Source organism: Narcine bancroftii, chromosome 3, assembly GCF_036971445.1.
Source record: "Narcine bancroftii isolate sNarBan1 chromosome 3, sNarBan1.hap1, whole genome shotgun sequence".
NCBI classification, from domain to species: domain Eukaryota; kingdom Metazoa; phylum Chordata; class Chondrichthyes; order Torpediniformes; family Narcinidae; genus Narcine; species Narcine bancroftii.
The window spans coordinates 53,335,580-53,358,165 of record NC_091471.1 but is presented as its reverse complement, the minus strand read 5'-3'; the positions used below and the strand labels follow the sequence as shown (position 1 = coordinate 53,358,165).

Here is a 22,586-nt window from a genome sequence, read left to right as displayed (position 1 = left end):
CTTTGCTGATGGTAGCAGCGAGAGCAGAGCACGTACAGGGAATTGTGGATCCTTGCAGATGGGAAGCAAAGAAATGGCAAAAACTTTGAACAAATATTTTATATATCTGACAGAAGAAAACACTGAAAGCATCCTCAAAGATTAAGAATTCAGATTCAGATTTCAAATTTCACATACATCCCTGAGATTCTTTTTCCTGCAAGTATCGATGACATTTTCCTTATTCTAATATATTCTAATTTCAAAGTATCATCTTCCAAAGCATGAGCTACAATATTCCAAATTTCAATCTCTTTAATCTAACAAGTCAAACTCTGTGGCTGTTACTTTATATAGTTTTAATTCATTGATAAAACAGATAAACATTTTGCATAGCTTCGTATTAAGACTTTCATAATGATGAATAACAAAGCATTTACTGTATAATGAAGATATTAAAAATATAGAGAGATATAAATCTATCTAAAAAGATACACAAAAGTATTTAAACAGATACACAAATTCAAAGAAAAATTTCTCGTGCTCATGCTTCCTTCACATCTGGTTGAATAATGAACAAGCCGTTAGTCTTGGCAGATATTATGACATATTACATCATAGTCACTATAGTAACATCACAAACAATAGTTCTCTAAAGAGACAGGCACAAAATTAACTAAGATTCAAAACACAAGGTTTAACCCTTACAGCAGGCAAGACAGAATTATCACTTATTGGCAGTGAAAAAAAATGTAAGCAAATAAAGAATTGTAAACAAACTGACTGTGCAAGAGAGAGAGTGAGAAAAGGCAATAAAATGCAAAAGGAAGAGTCCTTTGTTGATTGAGTTTGTTGTTGAGGAGTCTGATGGTGACAGCGTAGCTGTTCTTACTGAACCTGGTGGTGCCAATCTTGTGGCACCTACACCTCTTTGCTGATGGTAGCAACGAGAACAGAGCATGTACAGGGTGTTGTGGATTCTTGCCGATTACTGCTGCTCTCCGATGGCACTGTTCCCTGTAGATGTTCTTGATGATGGAGATGGTTTTAACCATGATGTCCTGGGCTGCATCCAATACCTTTTGTTAGCGGCATTGGTGTCCCCATACCAGACCGTGATGCAGCCAGTCAGACAATTTCCACAACATCTCTGTAGAAATTTGCCAGGGTTTCCGATGTCATGCCAAACCTCCGCAAACATGGGATAAGTGGAAGAGTGGAGCATAGAATAATCATTTTAACTTGGAAAAAGTTAATGAGAAAATTCATGAGATTAAACCTTGGAAAAACCCCGGGAATCTGATAGCCTGCATTCTCAAACTAATTGACTATAGAGATAATTGATCCATTCATTGTTGATAATCTTCAAAAATTCACATATTCTGGAAAGGTCCCAGAAAATTAGAAAACCACTTGAGTAATAGTTCAAGAAGGAAGGATAACAAAAAGCATGAAATTATTGGCTAGCTAGCCTTACATATCATTGGGAAAATGCTGGAATACATTAACATGATAATCTTGGGAACAGGATTGTCTCACAAGAAGTTAGCATTGATTTCATGAGCTGATTGGCCTCCATCTCCATCAGTGCAGTTCTGTGACTCCATGGTATTATTTAAATATGTACATAAACATAGTTGCCCATTCAGAGCCAGCTCTTCAGCGCTTGACATCCTGCTTTGCGGAAACTGCCAAAATGTTTGGCCTGGAAGTCAGCCTGAAGAAAACTGAGGTCCTCCATCAGCCAGCTCCCCACCATGACTACCAGCCCCCCCACATCTCCATCGGGCACACAAAACTCAAAACGGTCAACCAGTTTACCTATCTCGGCTGCACCATTTCATCAGATGCAAGGATCGACAATGAGATAGACAACAGACTCGCCAAGGCAAATAGCGCCTTTGGAAGACTACACAAAAGAGTCTGGAAAAACAACCAACTGAAATACCTCACAAAGATAAGCGTATACAGAGCCGTTGTCATACCCACACTCCTGTTCGGCTCCGAATCATGGGTCCTCTACCGGCACCACCTACGGCTCCTAGAACGCTTCCACCAGCGTTGTCTCCGCTCCATCCTCAACATCCATTGGAGCGCTCACACCCCTAACGTCGAGGTACTCGAGATGGCAGAGGTCGACAGCATCGAGTCCACGCTGCTGAAGATCCAGCTGCGCTGGATGGGTCACGTCTCCAGAATGGAGGACCATCGCCTTCCCAAGATCGTATTATATGGCGAGCTCTCCACTGGCCACCGTGACAGAGGTGCACCAAAGAAAAGGTACAAGGACTGCCTAAAGAAATCTCTTGGTGCCTGCCACATTGACCACCGCCAGTGGGCTGATAACGCCTCAAACCGTGCATCTTGGCGCCTCACAGTTTGGCGGGCAGCAGCCTCCTTTGAAGAAGACCGCAGAGCCCACCTCACTGACAAAAGGCAAAGGAGGAAAAACCCAACACCCAACCCCAACCAACCAATTTTCCCTTGCAACCGCTGCAATCGTGTCTGCCTGTCCCGCATCGGACTGGTCAGCCACAAACGAGCCTGCAGCTGACGTGGACTTTTTTACCCCCTCCATAAATCTTTGTCCGCGAAGCCAAGCCAAAGAAAAGAAAGAAAACATAAACATCAAAGTCAATCCGCTAATTCTCCAATGGCTCTTATGTGATTGACCTTCCAGCCAGTGTTGGTAAACTGTGGAAGTACTTGTAGGTGAGAGAAGGGCCTTCGTACATAGTGATTCAACCAAACCTGCCCCACCAACCAAAGTTCATTCTTGTCCCATAGCTAAAATAGTTGAAAACAGCAAATAAGCATAAACAGGGAATTGAACTTGAAGCCACATGATCTGGTTGTTTAATGTCACTCTGGCCTGTGTATTTAACCGCTTTCAACAGTGTCACTCATCGCTCATTGCAGGGGACCAAAAGGATGATTAATGAAAAAAATAGGTCCTATTAAGGACCATAAAAATAACTTCCGAAGTAGGAGTATGTGGATAAAATTCTTAATAAAGTTTGTTACATCCTACACAGTGCTGACATTGCACTTATGGAAAACATCTCTGAAGTAATAGGTGGGATAAAACAGGGTAAACAAAAAAGATTAAAGGGAATGTCATCTTTGAAAATGGATAAATCTTCATGCATGATGAAATATAGCTCAGGTTTAAATTAAAGAAATGATGGAGACTCAAATATACTTTTTGGATCCTTTCTGACTATGAGTGGTGTCAAAGGATTAGAGGTCTATTATGTAAAAAGTACAATATAAATTTTTTTAAAAGTTATGGGCCAGTTAGTTTAACTTCAGTGCTGTAAAATCATTGATAATAAAACTTTCACCCAGTCAGGCACAGATGAATCAGGGGCATTTAACAATTATTTATTAAGGTGAATTTAATTTGCTATTTGGGGAGGCTGATCGGGAGAACTATGAAGGAAGTCAGTTCCTCCTTCTTCAAAAATATGGCATCCTTTCTACTGCCATCAATTCAGCCCTCACCTGCATCTCTTCTATTTCCTGAAGGTCCCCTTCACCCCAAAATGCAACAAGGATAGGATTCCCCTTGCCCTCGTCTACCATCCCACCAACCTCCGCATCCAACATTTTATCCTCCAGAATTTCAACCACCTACAACTTGATCTCACCACCAGACACATCTTCTCCTCTCCTCCCCTCTCCACTCTCCGAAGATACTGCACCCTCCCAGACTCCTTCGTCCACTCATCCCTTCCCACTAATCACCCCCTCGGTACCTAACCCTATGACTGCAAGAAATGCTACACTTACACCCACACCTCCTCCCTCATCACGTTTCAGGGCCCCAAACACTCATTCCAAGTGAAGCAACAATTCACTTGTGAATCTGCAGAGGATGTCTACTGCATCTGGTGCTCCTGCTGGGGCCTCCTCTTCATTAGAAAGACTGGACACGCACTGACAGATAGTTTCATTGTGCATCTTTGCTCTGTCCACTGCAATAACATGAATCTCCCAGTGGCCAACCATTTTAATTTCACACCCCATTCCCATACCAACATGTCTATTCATGGCTTCATGCACTGCCCATCTGAGGTTACCTGCAAATTGGATGAACACCACCTAATATTCCATCTCGGCACTCTCCAGCCAGAATGCTTTAACATCGACTTCTACAGTTTTTGTTAGGCCTCATCTGTTTCTCTCTCTTTCCCTTAACCCTTAGTCTCCTTTTCTCCAACTCTCTTCCCCCTTTCTTCCCTCTCCATTCAGAGAGCTATCCCCTCCCCTATTACTTGGCAGTCTCTTCTTATCTTTTACCCTCCCACCTACATCAACTTATGACCTCTTACCTCTAGCCGATACTCTCCCTGTCCCTTCCACCCTCCTCTCCTTCCCACCATCTTTTTTATTCAGCTGTTTTTTTCTCATACTTTGATGAAGGGCTCAGACCTGGAGTGGTGGTTACCCTTGAATTCATGTGCATGCTATGTGACCTACTGAGTTACTGCAGCACCTTTGTGTAATGTACTAGATGTAATCTGTGCAGATTTTTGCCAAATCTTTGACAAGATCTAAGGGTCATAGAGAATTGCAGCTCTATGAAACTTTGGTTAGACCCACTTTTAGGGTGTAGAGTTCAGTTCTAGTTGCTTTATTATAGGAAGCATGTGGAGGCTTTAGAGAGGGTGTAGAGCAAATTTACCAAGATTCTGCCTTGCTTAGAGAACATAAAGACAGGTTGAGTGAGCTCAGGTTTAGGTCTTTGGAGTAATGGAGAATGAGAGATGACTTAATGGAGGTGTACAAGATTATGAGGGACATAGCTAGAGTGGACAGCCAGCACTATTTTTCCCCAGGGCAGCAATGGCCAATACTAGAGGACATCTGTTTAAGGTGAGTAAAGTTTAGGGGAGATGTCAGAGGTCTTTTTTTTCATGAAAAGTTGTTGGTGCTTGCCTAATCTGTGGTGGAGACTTGTACAATAAGGAAATTCAAAGGACTCTTTGGATGGATGTGGACAAATGGGAGGCTGTGAACTATGAAGGAGGGAAGGGTTAGACTGATCATAAAGTAGGTCAGCCATAATTGTGGGCCAAAGTGGCTGCACTTTACAGTATGGTTCTATGATCCACAGAAACCCAAACACTGAGTCTCTATCAGCCATCAAGTACCAATCTATACAACTTCTTCATTTCCTTGTTGATCAATGCGGCTGCTTTCAGGAATCCTTGAAAATACAGTATACACCATAAGTCCTCCACTCTTTAGTAGTTTTTGGTTCCATGTGTATATTCCAGCCATTTTATTCATTCCACAATGTTCCTCCTCACCGTTTTCAGGATTATGGTGGCTGTTTAAAAAAGTATACCGCTACAGGAGAGTGGCAAATTGGGTCTAAAACTGCTCAGCGGGAAGCAACTGGGACCAACAGCTAGCAAAAGCTTTTATGATGTGAAGGCTGTTGACAATGGAGATGCACAAAGCCCAATAAACACTCCCATGCCTTTTTAATGATAGCTATCAAATGAAAAATGTAAATGTAAGGGTCAGGATGAATAAGTTTGCAGATGAGATGATTGATTAACAATGAGGAGGAAAGCTTTAGTGTGCATGAAGATAGTGTATATATGATCTGGTCAGTGGAGAATAAAAATTGCAAATGCAATTTAACCCAGTGAAATGTGAAGTAACACATTTGATTGGGGGTACACAATCAGTGGCTGCACTATGAATGATGTAGATACCTTGGAATAGACATCTAAAGATCTAACCCAGTTCTGAGATATTTTGGGATGCTTCCCTTTATTAGCCAAAGCACAGAATATAAAGCAGGGGAAAAGATGAAGGTAAAAGTGGAAAAAGTAAAGTTGTGGTTGGCGTCCTGTGAAGCGAACAAAAGAAAAACCACACAGAAGCTACAAGTCAGGTGAATCAACCAACTGACTTTACTGGAACTCTCTGAGAGCTTATCAGCACAGTCCCCATGATCCTTTGCTGTCTCTCTTCTCCCCCCCCACCCAACCAAAACCATTGTGACATCAGCCCAGTGTGAGCCTCCACCTCTGTGACTAAGTTCATTGCAGATCAGTGCAGCCCGTTACATGACCCCTTTCTCCCACCCCAGAAGTGGTGTTCAGAGGTGCTGAGTCCACAGTTCATACGTTTGGGAGGTCAACCTCTCTGCCATGGGGCTGGAAGAGTTATACTGGTTGGTCAAGTTCAAGGTGTGCCAGTTTGAGGTGGATGACTGTGAATGTTTCCTGCCTACCCCCAATGTCCAAAAGGCACGTAGTCTCATTGTGTCATAACACCTTGTATGGACCCTAGTATGGGTGCTGAAGGGGCATCCAGTGTGCACTTTTCCTTATTAAGATGTGTTCACAGTCTTCAAGATCCTTTAGGATGTAGGATGAAGCTAGACCATGGTGTGAGGTTGGGAAAGGGGCCAGGTTGCACATCTTCTCACAAAGTCACGTTAGCAGCACCATACTTGTTTCCTCCTGGCCGTGAACTGCTGGCACAAACTCTCTTGGGACTGGTAGTGGGGCCCCAAAGACGAGCTCAGCAGAGGAAGTGGCCAAATCCTCCTTTGGCGCTGTGCGGATACCAAGGAGCACCCAAGGCAGCCTGTCCACCCAATCTGGGGTCGGAGCTGCTCCATGAGGGCCGACTTTAAATGCTGATGGAACCATTCCACCAGGCCATTAGACAGTGGGTGGTGGGAGATGGTATGATGTAACTGAGTCCCCAGGAGCTGTGGCAGCAATGCCCATAGGCCGGAAGTGAACTGTGCCCCCCCCATCCGACGTGATATTGGAAGGCCAAAATGGGGTATCCAGTTGGCGATGAGGGCCCTGGCGCAGGATGCCTTGGAAATGTCCAAGAGCAGGACAACTTCCGGCCATCTAGTACACCTGTCCACCATCATGAACAGGTACATGGCACCTTTGAAAATCGGCAGTGGCCTGACGATGTCCTCGTGGATGTCGAATCGATGGGTGTCAGCAGATAGGAGTGAAGAGGGGCTTTCACGTGCCTCTGCACTTTGGATTTCTGACAGGGGAGGCAAGTTCTTGCCCAGTGGCCAAGCTGTTTATGCAGGCCATGCCACTTGAATCTATCTGCGACCAGTTGAGTTGTCACCAGATGGATGGGTGGGTTAACCCACGTAGCGCGTCGAAGACATGATGCCTCCACATGGCGGGAGCGATGGGCCTAGCTCGGCTGGTGGACACGTGATAGAGAAGTGTGGCTTTGGATGGCCAAAAACACACATCTTCCAGCTGTAGCCCTGAGACTGCAGTGCGGTAGGCTGGTATCTCGCCATCCTGCCGCTAGGCTACTGAGAGCGCAGTTAGTCGATTCTGTGGGACAGGGAGTGAACAAAGAGGACAGTCACAAGGTTGATCTTGCCAGAAATGTGCTTGATAGCCATCATGTACTTTGAGATATAAAAGAGGTGAATCTGCTGCCTTACTAACCACAGGTCCGACACCTTGGCAAAGGCAAAAGTGAGGGGCTTGTGATCAGTAAAGACCATGAAATCCCATCCTTCGTGGAAATACCAGAAATGAGGTAGAGTCCTAGCAACACACTATACTTATGCTCTGGGGGTCACAGGTGTCTGCTGAACAAAGCGAGCAGTTTCCAATGTCCATGAATCAGCTGCTCCAGGATACCCCTGACGGCCATGTTGGATGCGTCGACTGTGAAGGCAGTCGGCACATCGACGCACAGATGTACTAGAATGGTGGTGTCGGCCAGAGCGTCTTTGGCCTGGTCAAAAGCTTGAAAAGAGGTCACATGATCCTGGGAGCTGGCGACAGGAACCAATGGTAAAAGTTGACCAAAATGAACACCTGAAAACCTTTGACTGTAGTTGGCTTGGTGAACTTATGAATGGCCTCAACCTTTTATAGAAGAGGGACCGCCACATGTCGATCGATGCGGTGCCCAAGGAAATCGATGACCATCAGGCTGAACTGACATTTCGCTGGGTTGATGACTAGACCGTAGTCACTCAGTCGCTGGCAAGGCAGCTACAGTTGTGTTAGGAGCTCCTGTCATGAACGACTGGCCATGAGGATGTTGTCTAGGTAGATAAAAACGAAATGCAGACTGTGCCCACCGAGGCAATGAGTCTCTGGAAAGTCTCTGCTGTGTTTTTGAAGTCAAATGGCATGTGGAGGAACTTGAAAAGGCCATAGTGATGAGGGCTGTCGCGGGGTGCACGGGGATCTGGTGGTACCCCTGGACCAGGTCAATTTTTGAGAAGATCTTCGCTCCATTTAGATTGGCCGTGAAGTCCTGGATATGGGGAACCAGGTACCAGTCAGCTATCTTGGCTTTATTGAGCCAGTGAATAGTCCCCACAAAGTCTTCATCCCCAGAAGAATTCAGCACCCATGTGTAGAGAAGAGGCCCATGGGCTGTCCGAGTGCCGAACGATACCCATCTCCTTCCTCTTCCTGAATTCCTTGGTGAGATGCAGCTTGTCAGGAGGAAGCCTGCGTGCCTGGGTGTATAGCGGCAGTCCCTGTGTGGGGATATGGTGCTGAACACCACGTTTTTGGACCACGGTGGAGAACTGTGGCTTTATAATGGCTGAGAATCCTGCCAGGATCCTGGCAAACTTGTTCTCCGGTGAGGTTACCAAGTCGAGGTGGTGGGCTAGGAACTTGGCTTCTCAAAGGGTGATGGTCTGGAAGGTCCTGGAATTGACCAGATGGCACCCTTTCAGGTCCACCAGGAGGCAGTGGGCTCAAAAACATTATCATCCAAAGTTAAGGTCCAGGTAAAACGGCAGGAGCCAAACTCAAGTGGGATGGTCTACACCCCGTACATGTATATGCTGCTATTGTTGCCAATGGTGAGGGATGGTCCTGACTTCCCAGTCAAGGGGGGATCAAGGGGGGAAAGATGGTGACCGCTGCCCATGTCCTCGAGGAAACACTGCCCTGAGTGCCAGTCCCATAGATAAAGGAGGCTGTTTCAGAGGCTGACCATCGTAGCCGTCAGCAACAGCTGCCCCAGCATTTCCTAGATGGGAGCAAAATGGATGGCAGCAGCGGGCTCCAGAACCCCATTTCTGATGGTAGAAACACCACCGCTCTGAGTTTGATTCTCCATCTGCTGTGGCTGTTGCTGGTCTCCTCGGTGGAGTGGGAGAGACACTAGTTGCTGGGTGTGATGCAGCAAACTGGTCAACAGATGCCCCACCACATTGCTTGGCGTACCATTGGTCATCCGCAAGGGCTGCTAACCTGCGTGAGTCACTAAAGTCATCGTCCACGTGGAGTAGGCGGATATCTTCCAGCATCTGTTCATGATATATCTGCTTCAATAGTAAGCAGGACCTGTGGATGTCCATTAACGCCAGCATATCGTTCATAATGGCAGATGGCATGTGGTCATCCAAGACGACCATGTGGAACAGCCATGCCTCTCGTACACAGCGGGAAAGGTTGAAGATGCACATAAGGAGCGTGTTAATTGTCTCATACCTGTTGGCACGGCTGATATGAGGTCGATGATTCATCCAGCAGTCATTTGGTCGAAAGAACTGTTTACGTAGTAATATCTTGTGGAGTCTGCGGTGACCTACCTGATCTGAAACTGGGCCTCAGCCTGTTTGAACCAGTCTAGCAGCTGTGAGGTCCAAATGGTCGGAAAATTCAGCAAGACTCTGTGCTCTTGTCATTCATTGTGGGGTCCAAAATGCTGTTTTGGACTGTCAGGGTCATCACTGTGGTTGGTGCGCTGTGCAGTGAATGAAAGAAAAACCACATGGAAGCTATGAGTGAGTTGAATGAAGCAACTGACTTTTCTGGAACTCTCTCTGAGAGCATATCAGCAAAGCCCCCATGATCCTTTGCAGTGTGTGTCCCCCCCCACCCCCCCGGGACCATTGTGACGTCAGCCCAGTGCAAACCTGCACCTCCATGACCCAGTTCAGTCCAGTCCGCAACAAAGGATTAATTATTATTAATTAAGTAGGTAAGTAATAATTATTTACTGTATGAAAATACTGCAGAGGAGACTTTCAAGCATATTTCCAAAAATAATCTAGTTATGAAGAAAGAATAGAAAAGGTTGGAACAGGGGATGCTGAGGGGAAACTTACAAAGCCCAAAAATGAAGGAAATTAGTAGAGACATGAAAAACTAGGGTCTAATAGCATTTTGTGGAAATTGAGGGAAAATAAATGATCTAAAGGGTGAAAGGTCTGATACTCACTGCCTTACAGAATATTAGAGGCAGGAACATTCATGCCTGTTGAACAATATTTAGATGTGTACACAAAGAGTGGTCATCTACAGGACTACGAATCTAGTGCTGTAAGACAAGTTTAGGTTGAGTATTTATTTTCAAATATCAAACATATGATGGGGTAAATGGCCTCATTCCCTGTTGTTAATTTTGAAACTTTCTTTGATTCATTGTGTCTTGTCCTTGCCATTATCTATTCAGAATGAAAGACTGCAGCTCCAAAATGGATTCTGATAGCATTTTAATCGTAACCTGCCTATTTCATTAGTTGCCTCTTAATGCAATTCTTTATGTCCACGTTTTCAGTCAATTTCCTGGTCAAGGTAGTAAATTGAGCATCAATCCATGAACTTCAAGATAGCGAATCATCTCTTCTGAGAACTGATACAAATGTCTTTCAGAAGTTCAGATAAATAATTCATATATTCCCAAGTCAACTAATTACAGTAAGTCACCCTTCAAAAGTTTTTTCAGGCATGACCTACCATTTACATATATCTATATTCTTTCGGATCAATTCAAAAAATTGCAAGGCAATCATTCACTCTGTTTTTAATTGTAGTTTTTAATTGGTTATAGTTTCCTGGCTGCCTTTGCCACACTTTCTGATATCCCAGAATCTCGTGCACTATTTTCCAATCCAAAAAAGCAATTTCCACTTCGGGATGATGAATGATACTGTATCTACTGTACATATACTATCACCTAGTTACAGCTACTGCCAAGAGTTCCAGCAGACAGCCTAATTCTCTTGCCTTCGGTCATTCTGGAAATACTCCACTGCTGACACCACACAATCCACAGATGAGTTATTTTTAGTACAGTGTCATGTAACACCACAATAAATAGAGTATTTCCCATTTGCTATACAATAGAAATGGTTACAGTGCAATAGTGTTATTGCTATTAAAAAAAAAATCAGTCTCACAAAAGCCAAACAAAACAACTGCACTTAGCCTGAACTATACACATGAACCACTCTTCAGGCAATGTTCACCATATGCTCTCATGTATCAGATTGTAATACTGTATGGAAAGCAATATTAGGAAAAGATGAATGACCACGCTTCCGCATTCAAAGTTACAAACAGGCTGTCAGCACATGGTGTAGTATGATACAAATCCACCTAAATATGAATTATTACCCAGCTGAGTATGTCATGACAGCCTGTAATTTAGCTCTCAAGTTAAAGTGATGTATAATGAAAAGTGTTTATTTCTGAATAGAATTGATTTCACATCTCTTTAACATGAAAGAGAAAGTGGAAAAGTCACAGTTTAGAAACTCATATCTCCCAGTGTGATCCCAACAGCTGACATTTTGTTCATTTAAGGGCAGCACAGTTGGCATATCAGTTAGCACCACGCTGTTACAGCGCCAGAGACCGGGACTTGGGTTCGAATCCCACGCTGTCTGTAAGGAGTTTGTAGGTTCCTCCTATGTCTGTGTGGGTTTCCCTGGATGCTCCGGTTTCCACACACCATTCAAACATGTACCGGGGATTGGGTGTAAGTGGGCAGCAATGGATCTGGGGCCAAAAGACATATACCATGTTGTATATCTAAATTTAATATTTAATTTCAGACAATCCATTGTCTATTGGGAAATCTTGTAAGCATGTTCATCCATCTTAGTCTAAATCTCTTCACCCTCCTTCCATCAGGAAGAAGATACCCAAGATCATACAATACCAAATTCAAGGACGGTTCTTTCTTGCCATTATCTGATTCCTAAATGAACCTCACAACAGTCAAATAATGTCCCCTTTGCCATGTGCAAACTGACCTCACTCTAACTCGGCAGTATTGAAAGTGACAGCATCAGAGGGTGAGTAGAATAAATAGCTGGACTTACCAGGGCTTGGGCTCAGAAAGGTCAAAAGGTAAAGAGGAATGCAGTGGTCATTGGGGACTCCATTGCCAGAAATACAGACAGGAGATACTGTGAGCCAGATAGGTATGCCCGCATGGTGTGCTGCCTCCCTGGTGCAAGGGTGTGGGATATCTCAAATCGGGTCCAGGGTATTCTAAAAGGGGAAGGCGAACAGCCTGATGTCTTGGTACATGTGGGTACAATGACATTTATTTTATTTATTAAAAAAAGGAGGAAGTACTGAAAAAGGATTACAGAGAGCTAAGACAGAAACTAAGAAATAGGACAGCCAGGGTGGTGATCTCTGGTTTGCTACCTGTGCCAAGTGCAACTGAGGACAAAAATGGAAGGTTAAGAAAAATGAATGTGTGGCTGAGGGGCTGGTGTAAAGGACAGGGTTTTGGCTTCTTGGATCACTGGGATCTCTTTTGGGGAAGGCATGACCTCTACAAGAAGGATGGGGGTTACACCTAAACCCAAAAGGGGTCAATATATTGGCAGCTAGGTTTGGTACAGCCATTGGGTGCGGTTTAAACTAATTTGGCAGGGGGGTGGGAAAATGTATGATAGGGCAAAGGACAGAAAAGATAAAACAGGAAAAGTTAGGTTAGGCAGCGAAAGTAAAAAATCAGAAAGAGCGAGGAGGGTGAAAAAAGCAAATCTGAAGGCTTTATATCTTAATGCAAGAAGCATTCGGAACAAGGTAGATGAATTGGCTGTGGAAATTGAGATAAACAAATATGATTTGATTGGGATTACAGAAACATGGCTGCAGGGTGGGCAAGCCTGGGAACTTAACATCGCGGGTATACGATATTTAGGAGGGATCGGCAAGAAAGCAAAGGGGGTGGGGTAGTATTGATGGTGAGAGGAGGGACCGACACGATTGACAGAAAGGATATCAACTCGGAAGACGCAGAATCTAAATGGGTAGAACTGAGGAATAGCAAGGGGCGGAAAACGTTAGTGGGGGTGGTATATAGGCCTCCAAATAGTAGAGGTGAGGGAAGGCATTAAAAGAGAAATTAGAAAAGCGTGCAATAAAGGAACAGCTGTCATCATGGGAGACTTTAATTTGCATATAGATTGGACTAGCCAAATTAGTAAAAATACTGAGGAGGAGGAATTCCTTGAACGTTTATGGGACGGTTATCTAGACCAATATGTCGAGGAACCAACTCGGGAGCAGGCCATTTTAAGGGGTTAATCAACAATCTTGTTGTACGAGGCCCTTTGGGTAGGAGCGATCACAATATGATCGAATTCTCACTCGACATGGAGAGTGATGAAATTAAAACCGAGACTAAGGTCCTGAATTTAAATAAGGGAATTATGACGGTATGAGACGGGAGTTGAGTAAGATTGATTGGGTGGTGTTTATGGGGGAGTCGACTGTGGATAGACAATGGAAAGCATTCACAGATCTAATGGAGAAATTGCAAAAATCGTTTATACCGGTTTGGCATAAAAATAAACCAAAAAAGGTGACTCAACCGTGGATAACAAGGGAAATTAGAGACAGCATTAGGTCCAAAGAGAGAGCATATCAATTGGCCAAAAAAAGTACCACAACTGAAGACTGGGAGCAGTTCAAGATGCACCAAAGGAGGACAAAGGGATTAATCAAGAGAGCAAAAATAAATTACGAAAGAAAGCTTGCGGCAAATATAAAAACCGACTGCAAAAGCTTTTATAAATATGTCAAGAGGAAAAGATTGGTGAAATCCAGAGTAGGTCCTTTGCAGTCAGAATCAGGGGAATATATAATGGGGAATAAGGAAATGGCAGACCAATTAAATTCTTACTTTAGTTCTGTTTTTACAAGAGTGGATACAAATAACCTCCCAAGGATGTTGGGAAACATAGAGACTAATTCAAGGGAGGAACTGAAAGAAATCAGTATCTCTAAGAACATGGTCTTGGGGAAATTGATGGGATTGAAGGCAGATAAATCCCAAGGGCCTGATAATCTACATCCTAGGGTACTTAAGGAAGTGGCCATTCAGATAGCAGATGCTTTAAGAATTATTTTCCAGAACTCGATAGACTCAGGATCAGTACCCATGGATTGGAAGGTAGCTAATGTTACCCCACTATTTAAAAAGGGGGACAGAGAAAAAGCGGGGAATTATAGGCCGGTGAGCCTTACATCAGTAGTGGGCAAAATGATGGAATCCATTATTAAGGATGTAATAGCGCAGCATATGACTAGCAGAGAAGGGATCGGACGGAGTCAACATGGATTTACAAAAGGTAAATCGTGCCTGACAAATCTATTGGAATTCTTTGAGATAGTGACAGGTAAAATAGATGGGGGAGAGCCAGTGGATGTGGTGTACCTGGACTTCCAAAAGGCCTTCGATAAGGTCCCGCATAAACGACTGGCTTACAAAATCAAGGCTCATGGGATTGGGGCCAAAGTTTTGATATGGATTGAGAACTGGCTGGCAGGTAGAAGACAGAGAGTTGGGATAAATGGCTCGTTTTCTGAGTGGCAGGCGGTGACCAATGGGGTGCCACAGGGATCTGTACAGGGACCCCAGCTGTTCACAATTTACATTAATGATCTGGATGAGGGGATTGGATGTAATATCTCCAAATTTGCAGATGACACTCAGCTAGGAGGGGTTGTGTGCATGGAAGAGGGGGTCAGGAAGCTCTAGTGTGATTTGGATAAATTGAGGGACTGGGCAGATACATGGCAAATGCACTACAATGTGGATAAATGTGAGGTTATACAAACCGGAGGGCAGATTACTATTTGAATGGCAATAGACTAAGAGATGGGGAAGTGCAGAGAGACCTAGGGGTACTTGTACACCAATCTCTGAAGGCGAGCATGCAGGTACAGCAGGTGGTTAAAAATGCAAGTGGTATGTTGGCCTTCATATCAAGAGAGTTTGAGTATAGGAACAAGGATACCTTACTGCAGCTGTACAGGGCCTTGGTGAGACCCCACCTGGAGTATTGTGTGCAGTTTTGGTCACCTTATCTAAGGAAGGATGTTCTTGCCATGGAGGGAGTGCAGAGGCGATTCACCAGGCTGATACCTGGAATGGCAGGAATGACTTATGAGGAAAGATTGCGCAAATTGGGATTGTACTCGCTGGAGTTTAGAAGTTTGAGAGGGGATCTCATAGAGACATATAAAATTCTGGCAGGACTGGACAGAGTGGATGCAGATGGGATGTTTCCAATGATGGGAAAATCCAGAACCCGGGGCCATGGTTTGAGGATAATAGGCAAACCATTTAGGACCGAGATGAGGAGGAATTTCTTTACCCAGAGGGTGGTGAATCTGTGGAATTCATTGCCACAGAGGGCAGTAGAGGCAGGTTCATTAAATATCTTTGGCTTGGCTTCGCGGACGAAGATTTATGGAGGGGGTAAAAAGTCCACGTCAGCTGCAGGCTCGTTTGTGGCTGACAAGTCCGATGCGGGACAGGCAGACACGGTTGCAGCGGTTGCAGGGGAAAATTGATTGGTTGGGGTTGGGTGTTGGGTTTTTCCTCCTTTGCCTTTTGTCAGTGAGGTGGGCTCTGCGGTCTTCTTCAAAGGAGGTTGCTGCCCGCCAAACTGTGAGGCGCCAAGATGCACGGTTTGAGGCATTATCAGCCCACTGGCGGTGGTCAATGTGGCAGGCACCAAGAGATTTCTTTAGGCAGTCCTTGTACCTTTTCTTTGGTGCACCTCTGTCACGGTGGCCAGTGGAGAGCTCGCCATATAACACGATCTTGGGAAGGAGATGGTCCTCCATTCTGGAGACGTGACCCATCCAGCGCAGCTGGATCTTCAGCAGCGTGGACTCGATGCTGTCGACCTCTGCCATCTCGAGTACTTTGACGTTAGGGATGAAAACGCTCCAATGGATGTTGAGGATGGAGCGGAGACAACGCTGGTGGAAGCGTTCTAGGAGCCGTAGGTGGTGCCGGTATAGGACCCATGATTCGGAGCCGAACAGGAGTGTGGGTATGACAACGGCTCTGTATACGCTTATCTTTGTGAGGTTTTTCAGTTGGTTGTTTTTCCAGACTCTGTTGTGTAGTCTTCCAAAGGCGCTATTTGCCTTGGCGAGTCTGTTGTCTATCACATTGTTGATCCTTGCATCTGATGAAATGGTGCAGCCGAGATAGGTAAACTGGTTGACCGTTTTGAGTTTTGTGTGCCCGATGGAGATATGGGGGGGCTGGTAGTCATGGTGGGGAGCTGGCTGATGGAGGACCTCAGTTTTCTTCAGGCTGACTTCCAGGCCAAACATTTTGGCAGTTTCCGCAAAGCAGGACGTCAAGCGCTGAAGAGCTGGCTCTGAATGGGCAACTAAAGCGGCATCGTCTGCAAAGAGTAGTTCACGGACAAGTTTCTCTTGTGTCTTGGTGTGAGCTTGCAGGCGCCTCAGATTGAAGAGACTACAGGGGAATCACGTTGCACTCCATTGCAGGCAAAATCTTCGCTAGGATTCTACTAAATAGAATAATACCTAGTGTCGCCGAGAATATTCTCCCAGAATCACAGTGCGGCTTTCGCGCAAACAGAGGAACTACTGACATGGTCTTTGCCCTCAGACAGCTCCAAGAAAAGTGCAGAGAACAAAACAAAGGACTCTACATCACCTTTGTTGACCTCACCAAAGCCTTCGACACCGTGAGCAGGAAAGGGCTTTGGCAAATACTAGAGCGCATCAGATGTCCCCCAAAGTTCCTCAACATGATTATCCAACTGCACGAAAACCAACAAGGTCGGGTCAGATACAGCAATGAGCTCTCTGAACCCTTCTCCATTAACAATGGCGTGAAGCAAGGCTGTGTTCTCACACCAACCCTCTTTTCAATCTTCTTCAGCATGATGCTGAACCAAGCCATGAAAGACCCCAACATTGAAGACGCTGTTTACATCCGGTACCTCATGAAAGACCCCAACAATGAAGACGCTGTTTACATCCGGTACCACATGGATGGCAGTCATTAAATATATTTAAGAGGGAATTAGATATATTTCTTCAGTATAAGGGTATTAAAGGCTACGGAGAGAAGGCGAGGACGGGGTACTGAACTTTAAGATCAGCCATGATCTCGTTGAATGGCGGAGCAGGCTCGAAGGGTCGAATGACCTACTCCTGCTCCTATCTTCTATGTTTCTATGTTTCTATTAAATTTTCTGTGCCCAGTATCCCAGATTTTGTGATGTTATTCTCTCTTGACTTGCTGGACTGTTCACAAAACAAACTTTCTCACTGCACCTCAGTGCATGTAGTAATGAATGTGAACAAACCTAAAATTTAGTTATTTCTAGTTCCCTGGAAAACAGTTATCCTTCAGCCACCATCACCGAATCGGATTACCTTGATGTCTATCGTCAAATTGATGTACTAGTTGATTGATGTATTTGGTATAGAATTCCATACATCTGAGGCACTGTCCACATGATCTTTCAAGCACAACTTCTTGTGAAATGCAGGGAGTTGCACCTTCTTCTAGATATTCCCTTTTTCCACCTCATCAGAAATCCATCACCTTTAGTTCAAGGTGGCATATAAGCTGTGATCCCAACCAATCAATCCACAACCTAGCAAGGCTGTGTTACTGTCTTGACACTTCTTACTATTTCTCTAGTCGCAAAATGCTACTCCTCATGTTCAACAAATTTCCCATTGGGATGCAGCTGGTTTGCAGAACAAATTGGAAAATGTTCATCCTAAAGAATCTATACTCATTGCCTCAGTTGTCAAACTGCCATGCACAAACAACACTCACAACTCATCCATTGAAACATAAAAGAGAAAGGACCTTACACTCAACATTTTCAAAGCAAAGGCCATCTGCCAACTTACAACTACCCTCCAATAATAAGCTTCATGGAGAAGATGCTGTAAAACGTGGACTATATTCCCCATCTCAGAAGGCACCCCATGTGAAGTCAACTATTAGTTATAACTCTACCATCATGTTCATTGCAACATCATTGCCTATAACTGAATGAAGAAAAGGGGGTAGAAGGTCAAGATGTCAAACTCGTGGTTTACCAGGCAGCAGTGGTCGCCATACGCCTTTGTGTTTCTGAGATTCCAGCTACCAGCATTAACTATCCCAAAGCACTGTAAAAAATGTCACAAAATTCTACAAATCCAATTGAAGGATAAAAGAACCATCCACAGCCACCATTTTGCATTGAGGCCCTATTGCATACAGTCAACTCCACTGGACAAGCTGTGTCATTCATGTACCCGACAATCAACTCCCAAAATAGACACCTGGTTCCATGCCATATGAGGAGGTTACATGGCAGACAGCAGAAAAGATTCAAGGACGGTTTCATAATTTCCTTGAAAAAAAACATGATATGCTCACTGGCACCTGGGAATCCCTGTTACATAATGGAATGCTGGAAATAAAAGCATCACCTCAAAAACCACCTGCACACCTGCCCCATTTGAGAATATCTATGATGATATTATGTCTTGTTTAAACTTAGAAAAAAAATAGATATGCCATTAAAGATTCAAATATTAATTTTTCAAAGACATGGGGCCCTTTTGTGGACTATTACCATAATCTAAAGTTTTAAGACGTTTCTAAATCTCAATGTTGCGTTATCGGGTTCCAAGTTGTCATTTGATACCCACATGCTAGGGTTTTTTTTTCTAATCTGTACACCTATGAAACCCTCACAGACATAGAGAGAACATACAAACTCCTAATTCGAACCTGGATCACATAACAATTACATACGGAAACAGGCCAACTCTAGTCCACACCGATTTAAGTGATCTCCTCTAGACCCACCTACCTCCTCCCTGTCTATAATCCTGTCTAATCCCCCTCACATCCATGCACTTATCCAACCTTTTCTTAAATGGCAAAATTGACCCTTCTTCCAGAAGGTCATTCCACTCAGCCACCACTCTCTGAGTGAAGAAGCTTCCTCTCATGTTACTTCTGAACTTTTGCCCCCTAACCCTTAACTTATGACCCCCTGTTCCGATCTCACCTACCCTCAAGGGGAAGAGCCTATTTACATCTACACCGCTGAATAGCTTTGTGCTAACCGTATGCCAACCATGCTGCCCCAAACTTTTAACTATACCCTGAATCCTATTTTATTTAAGATTATGCACTGTTTTATATCAATTATTCAGAGTTAACTATGTACCAAATCAAAAATTAAGTGTGTGCTGATAACAACGTGAGTGCCGTCTTTGAAACTAATGGGGAACACAGGTCTTGCACTCCCGTGAAGCTCACCAAGGCCCCATCTCCTGGGTTCCTTGAAACATTGGGTTCATTTGAAAATGTATTATACTACAATGTAATTTCTAAACTAAAACTAAATTAAAAGTGAACTGGGATTATTAATAGAAATAGCATCCAGTTGTCATTTTGACATTTATGAAAAATTTGGAAATAGAGGGATATGGTCCGGGTGCAGGTCAGTGGGATCAGACAGAATAATAGTTTGGGACCCCCTAGAAGGGCTGAAGGGGTTGTTTCTATGCTGTAATGTTCTATAGTCCCAAAAGATCTGCCACTCCAGCATTCCAAAGAATTGTATCTTGATGATTAGAATTACAAAGATGGAATATACAGGAAGTGAGGGAAGAGATTACTGAGGTGATAATGATAATTTTTGTATCCTCTCTGGCCACTAAAGTGTACCAGAGGATGAGAGGATGGCAAGAGAAGTTAACAGGTAGAATATTGGCAGGAGTGGAATTTTAGGGACACAATTTATAAGTATTTAGAGAAACATAATGTCGTTAAGGATCATCTGCACATTTTGGTGGGAGCTAGGTTTTGCCTCATAAGCCTAATTGAGTTTTTCGAAGAGGTGACAAAAAAAATGATGAATTGAGGGCAGTGGATGTTTAGTAAGGCATATCCAGAAAGTCATGAGGAAACATTTGCTGCATTGATATGAAATTGACTGGTCCACAGCAGATAGAGAGTGATAGCAGAAAGAACATATTCTGCCTGGATATTGGTGACTAGTGCTGTTCCACAGGAATTTGTTGGTGGGACTCCTGCTCTTTGTGACCTTTGTAAATGACTTGGACGAAAAAGTGAAGGTGTAGAACATGGTTCACGGTAAGATTCTCATCAGAGGGGAGGAACAGAGGGATCATGGGGCGCAAGTCCATAGATCCCTCAAGGTTGCAACACAAGTTGATAGGGTGGGTAAGAAAATGTATGGTGTGCTGTCCTGCATTAGTTGGCTGATTGAGTTCAAGAGCGACTGAGTAATGATGCAGCTCTATAAAACTAGTTAAAACATCCTTGAAGTATTATAGTCACTTCAAGTCACCTCATTATTGGAAAGATGTCGACACTTTATAGAAAGTTCAGGGATGGTATACCAAGGTGTTTCCTGGATTGGAGAGCACATCTGATGAAGAAAGGCAGAATGAACTACTGCTTTTCTCGTTAGAGCAAAGGATGATGAGAGACAATTTAATAGAGAGATGGGCACCTGCAATGTGTTGCCAGGGATGGAGGAGAAGGCTGAAAGAATTAGGAAATTTAAAACAATCTGAGACAGCTACATAAAAATATACAAAAGTGGGGGCCTGTGAGGGAGCAAAGGGTTAGATTGAAATGGACTAGGTTTACATTGGTCAGCACAATATCGTGGATTGGAAGAAAATATTCTCTAATGCAAAAATTGAAATTTGATAAATTTGAGGAAGACCTTGGATGTTTTAAACAAGAAGTATTTACAAGAGAAAAGGACAAAATCTTCAACAAAAAAATCCTCTGTTTGGCTGGCAGTCAGGACTGCCTTCCTAATCAGTTCCTTCATACATAGTTTCATCTCACTGGCGCACTGCCCTTCCGATAATCGCCTCCCTCTTTGTGGACTGTGAATTTTTAATGAAGGTTTGGAAAAAGGATGGAGAGATCCCAAGCCAGACAGGAAATAATGATTGATGCCCAGAACTTGTGAGACACTTATTTCTTACGACACGTGTTTTATTTTTTTTCTATTTTATGAGCCACTAAACTTGTTTTGTTAATCTTTCACTCTACTTGCTACACTTCAATACAATATCCTGCGTTGCACCCTTGAAAATAATGAGGATCACTATATTTTCCTCATTGATCTGAATACTCAAAAACGTGTTTATTTTATCTCATTACACCAAGCAACTGTGTTACAGAGATGCAGAACGAGACAAGCATCAACTGCTACTGGAAGATCATCAAAGCACTTGGGTCTTCCAGTACAGTGAGATGTGCCTAATGGAATACAGCAACCCTGCACATTGCTGATTGCAGCCTGGTGCTGCCAACATAAGCGCTTCGTGGGAAAGAACTACAATCTAAAGTTTTGCTACCGCTAGACATAAAAGCTCTCAAACACTTGAAGATAGCCTTGTACAGAGAATGTACTAACACTGTAAATGTATAGACTCATGGACATGTCAAGAAAGCCATGCACTATTTTTGTATTTCTTTACGAATCAAATATATTCTTGAAATTAAAAGTAATAGGGGCAAACAATTGTGCTGTCATCAGTTTGCTTCTGTGTAGCTAGTTAACATTCTTCACTGAATTTTCTTAAATTCTTGTGGAAGATCATTACAGGGCTATGGCCCAAAGAGAGAAGCTGGTCTATACAGGTGGGCTACACGCAGAGACAAGGATCCCAGCAAACCACATCACTGTATCAGTCCATTTATCTTGCAGCGCTGTCATTGAAGTAGCAGCTGCTTCCAATGTAATGACAGAAGGGAAAGAAAGAACTTGCTTTTATGCATCATGTCCTCAGGACATTTAAAAGACCCTTACACCCAACCAATTCCCTTTGAAGTCTTATTCTTAGTTAGTAAAAGGCTCACTGGTGACAGAGCAAGATGCCACTCTGAACCCCTACAAGGTGTTTACTACAGGCATTCTAACCATGATACTTAAATGACCCAGTGTGCCTCTTTGACCAAGTCTTTAGCCCTAAAATCTCCTCATGTGACCTACAGTCAATTTATGTTTATGTTCATGTATAGAGGCCAGTCTCACTAAAGAGTTTAGACTCAAAACATCTACCAACATTAATTTCTCCTACTGATACTACTTGACCTGCTGAGTTCATGCAGCAGATTGTATTTATCAAGTTACGTTTTGTTTGATAATGCTGTGCTTTATTATGATAATGTCATTACAAGGTCAGCATTTAGTGTCTATCCTTGAGTTGCTCTTGAGTTATGGTCACAGAAAAAGGCCAGTGGGACGGGGGGACAGGGGAGAGCGCGGATACGATGAAAAGAAGCCAAAACCCTTCCAAGTAAACAGCAAAGAACACGTCGTCTCAAAGCAAACAGAAGAAGCAATAAATTGGTGTAGAAAAGTTTTAAAAAGTGTAAAGAAAATTATTTAAAACACTAATAATCTGAGTAAATTAGTCTTAAAATGAACAGGATGGAAATATCATTTTTTAATTTTTTTTTTGTCACATTCAATAAGCCAAAATCCCTTCAAAATTGTAGTTAGGTTA

The 22,586-nt window shown here is 43.5% G+C and overlaps 1 protein-coding gene and 1 long non-coding RNA gene across 13 annotated transcripts in view; one reads left to right on the top strand and one right to left on the bottom strand.

The window, feature by feature from the left end:
* Positions 1–22,586, bottom strand: part of LOC138756681 (AT-rich interactive domain-containing protein 3A-like) — a 612,036-nt gene that overhangs the window by 388,436 nt on the left and 201,014 nt on the right.
* LOC138757181 (uncharacterized) overlaps positions 6,028–22,586 on the top strand; it is a 115,371-nt gene continuing 98,812 nt past the window's right edge. For 6 of the 12 annotated variants that reach the window (XR_011353394.1, XR_011353399.1, XR_011353396.1 and 3 more), the window contains exons 1-2: positions 6,028–9,960; positions 11,898–12,061. This is a non-coding gene — a long non-coding RNA (uncharacterized lncRNA). The remainder of the gene's footprint in view (positions 9,961–11,897; positions 12,062–22,586) is intronic. The other 6 variants (XR_011353401.1, XR_011353402.1, XR_011353404.1 and 3 more) reach the window with 2 other exon arrangements.